The sequence below is a fragment of the Cupressus sempervirens genome, chromosome 1 (genome assembly GCF_028749045.1).
Source record: "Cupressus sempervirens isolate cs-2001-9-10 chromosome 1, ASM2874904v1, whole genome shotgun sequence".
Lineage (NCBI taxonomy): Eukaryota > Viridiplantae > Streptophyta > Pinopsida > Cupressales > Cupressaceae > Cupressus > Cupressus sempervirens.
Genome location: NC_143118.1, coordinates 325,138,451 through 325,142,880, shown reverse-complemented (window position 1 = coordinate 325,142,880; position 4,430 = coordinate 325,138,451). Strand labels below are relative to the sequence as shown.

Here is a 4,430-nt window from a genome sequence, read left to right as displayed (position 1 = left end):
TTTCAAAAAAAATAAAATTTGTTTCTGGAAACTTCTCATGGATCAGAAATTAAAAAGTAAATGTAAAACTTAAAGAATCCATGCACAACAAACGGCACCGCACCTCACATACGGGGCTCAGAAGAAACCGAAGCAAGAGCAGCAGTTGCAACTGTAGCTGCAGCAGGAGGAGCACTGAAAGAAGATATTATTACTCCGTTAAATGACATGAAATCAAGCTGCCTCACAAGCTTTTTAGGAGGAATCTCACCTTGCTGTGGTTGAACGGTCTGCTCCATCACCCTATAACTTACTTCTAAACATGCCATTACTCAATCAGTTGACAAAAGAAGAAGAAAATCTGACAAAGAAATCAGAATGCGTGGACAACTAAAGCAACTCACCTCCAAATATATCAAAGAACTGGTTTATTATAAGTAAGATCAGCCCCTGCACAAGTTCGAAATGCAGAAATAGTCTGGAAATTCATGGAGTACAGCTAGAGGTTTTGATTTATGAAAGATGTTGATGTATTTTAAAGATTTTTTTCCCCCTCCTCACATTGTCTCTCCCCCCTCCTGCCTTTAGAAATTGAATTCAATAATAACTCAACGACCATGATTTCTCCATTTCGCAACCAAGTTGGTCTAGGCAGGAAACTGCACTAAGAAAAAAACGACAAAGGTACAACAAGAGAAGCTATAGTAAACTGGGCTAAGCTAATCAATGCAGCTAAAGCCAGAGCTCCCTCCTTTTAGATTTGCTTGCATACCCTCGTTTTTATTTTAGATGCTTTGTGATGGTCCCTTAATTATAATACAAAGGGCAAGGATTTTCCATTTGAAAGAAAAGCTAGCTTCTTTTTCCACATCCCTGAACTCCTTCAATGTGTTTTGTTGCACATCCAGAATCAGTACCACCTTCACTGTGTAAATGGGGCAAGGTGGAGACTATAAGGCAGCTACCATTCATAGATTTCATTAACACCATGAATGTTGTGGTTAAGGTGCCATGGTAGCTAAAAAAATTATTATCCTCTGTTAAAAAAATTACTTGCCCTAAACTAGTTGTCTTACTTTGTCTTTAGGCTTTACACTATAAATGTTCAATTTTGAAACAGTTTGATCTCTTTGATCCTCAACAATAGTTTTGTGAAGTTTTACATCTACTAAAAACCATTTGGATAATTGCATTGGATAAGAAGAGTTCCGGTGACACAGGGATAATTTTCCTCAAGCCCTCATACTTTGAGGTATTATCATTATGAACTCAAATGGAAACATCACTTCAACATATGCGTGTGCATCTTCTGTCGAAGCTACAAATATTGGAGAATGAATTCACCTTCACAATGGATACCTATCCTACAGTTGTCCGGCAACAGACCAATTGAGTGACCAGTGGCTGGTAAGGTGTTAAATTCACAATTGTGACATTTCCAGCCAATGATGCCTTTATTATCCATCACAAATTACAATGTGCATTTCATTCATCAATATATTGCATAAATGTAGCAGACTTTAGATAAAAAATAGTGGGATTGTAGTGTCCTTGTTCATCTCTTTATAAATTATCTTATAAATGCAGTTTTCCTAGGCACTATTTATGTGTGGCTACTTCCTATGAATAATTTTTACATGAGTTCTTCAGAATGTAAGAATAAATAATGTGATTTATCATTTTGACATTTTGTATCCGGGAGACGGTTTGTTGTATTTTATATCAACAAAAAAACTGTTTGAGACTCAGCACTTGCTACAACATGCTCATACAAGGACCATCTCTGAATCATGTGGATAACTGTCATGTTCTATAATTTTTAAAGCAAATATGGGTCCCAATGTTGCTATAAACAAAATTTTAAAAACTAGTCCAGTAACCATCCTGTCAAAAACACATCTAAATTTGCTGGGTCAAGTAGGGCATACCATTTGGTCTATGTTTCTATACAAGTCAACAATAAAATGAATACATTTCTTTCTGTAATTACTACCATATAAATATCAACAACACAATCACTTTCATTACTATCAACTACAAAAATAATACACTGGGTTTCTGGAAGTAGTGTCTCCACAATGTCGTCTTTATCGGTTTTTCTTCTCTTCAAACAACTACTCCAATGCTTCTAGGCAGGACTATAGCTCTAAAGAGCTTTTGTTAATCTTGTAATGATTCTAAATTACAAGCTGGCTTCTTAGATTATCTTCCACCCTATATATTTATGTGTGAGGAATATAATTTAAGAACAAAGTATAAATCATTGCAGTTAATAGTCTTTTGATCTGATATATGGACTATTGAATGATATTTGGCAGGTCAGTGTTCAGTTGTTTCAAAAGTCAGATTATCATGGTTTATAAAATCTAAAGGAAACACTCGGTGCTAATAAAATGTGAATATTTAATGCATTTGAAGGGTTTTAGAAATAAGTAGAAACAAAATCCCTAACAAAAGCATGAGCATATTATATTTAAAAGAAAGTCGCAATTGTACACGAGATATTCACAATCTGCATCACCTATTATATTGTTGTTTGGGAATTGGTTCCTACCAGTTTAATTTGATTATCATGATAATTTAAATAGAAGATGAACTTTACAAAACCAAATTATGCTAAAACCTACCTTTAGCAATGTGGTTGCGATGCCTTGTAGATTGGGCCGCTTGATAGATGTCAGAGGCCCTCATAGATTGGGTCGCTTGATGGATGTCTTAAGAAATATACCGATAAGTGATGAGGAATACACAAATCCACACCCCACTGAATTCTGCAACAAACAATCAATCTAATCGTATTAGACTGCGATTCCCCTCTTCCTGAACTCAAATCTAAATTGATTTCAAAAATGTAATTCAAAAGCAAACAAAAGCCAATAAAAAAGGCCTCCCTACGCCCATTTGAGTCCAATTTTACCAGGAAACAACTATTCCTCTCTTTCTTTCGGCAAAGTTCAAACAAGTCAGAAAACTGCAAAATAGAAGGAAAAGAACAGTTAAAATTTACAGAGTGACGCATAAGCAGGCTCTTTGTTACAGTAGAAATTCAAATTGTACTCAAGGGATGTATATATATAGTGTGCTTATTACCTGTGGGTTGCCAATCATCATCCTCCACGAACATTGTCGATATTCTGGTACAGACACGTGCCTTAATCATTTAAGCGCTCTGTAAAAATCCTTCCTCGATTCCTTACAAACCCTACGACCCATCTTCCCTTCCGATTGAAATGTATGAAGAGAATTGGAGTCCTCGAATTGCTCGAAGGAATGCAGATGCTCCAGTTCACTCCCTCTTCTGAGGCTCTCGCATGTTATGCATCTCTGACATTCAAGCTATGATTAAAATGAGTAAAGGCAGAGGAAAACCCAAAAACCTCCCGATATGGAAACAAGCGACGAGAAAAAAACCAAGAAACTGTAACTGTGGTCTTAACATTTCCTTAAAAAACTGCTCAACAATTCTGTAGCGCGAGTTCCCCATTTTGTGGCAATTCACCAAACAAGCTCTCGAATGCCCTGTCAGAGATCTCCAGGAAGAATTTTCTGGTTTATGCTATGAATCTACTCTTTTCAATTCATGATAAAGAGAGGAGAGCTCCTCTGTCATATAAATATTAAAATTGCCAAAGCCAGACAGCTGATTGGAAATAGGGGAGAGGACCCAGTAGTCGTGCACCCTAACTTCGTGCTCATTAAAGTTGATCGTAATGATCATAAAAATGGCCAAATTTTTTATGGCACCTTCTTTGACTAGTCAAGTGCTTATAACTAAGGTTTCAATTTGTCATAATTTAATTTGATCATAGTTTTATGCATGGTAGTAAAATGAGTTCAAATTGTCCCTTTTCTAACCTACTACCCATCATAGTACACTACCACCCCCAATTGATAGTTGACCACATCCCAATAGTTGTACACGTTGTCACATTAAATTTTGACCACATATGAATAAAATATACACTACAAACCTAAAACCTAAACATATTAACATTTGTATATAAACAAACATATTCTACTTGTATTTATTAATATTTAATTATTGTGCAAATTTTATCTTACCATCGACATATGTAAATGTATAAATTAAATTAAAAATTGTCTTAGGTTGGTTTTTTTTACACCTAACCCTAGACTCGTTTTGCGATGTTTATACAAACTTGTTCATACCCTAATTCATTTGTCGCCGCTTGTTGCTCTGTAACGATGCTTTCATACCCTAATTCATTTGTCGCCGCTTGTTGCTCTGTAACTATGCTTGACATAAAAATGGTGAACATATAGGGAAGACGCCACGAATCACATGCTTAGAAGGCCGCGATTCCAGTGCGTTGAGGTATATATTTAGTGTTTCAATTTCTGTCCATTTTTGAGCGGCTCTTTGTAAAAAATTGTTGCTGAAGGGTTTTAAAACGATATTGTTCTTGTCTGTCCTGAACCCCCGGTTGATA

General features: G+C 35.9%; 1 long non-coding RNA gene across 1 annotated transcript; it reads right to left on the bottom strand.

Moving 5' to 3' along the window:
- Positions 1-2,617: 2,617 nt before the first annotated feature.
- LOC149577471 (uncharacterized) lies at positions 2,618-3,299 on the bottom strand. Its single transcript, XR_016352862.1, has 3 exons — positions 3,070-3,299; positions 2,897-2,950; positions 2,618-2,750 (listed from the first exon to the last, which is right to left on the bottom strand). It is a non-coding gene; the product is annotated as an uncharacterized LOC149577471 (long non-coding RNA).
- Between the last annotated feature and the right edge of the window lie 1,131 nt (positions 3,300-4,430).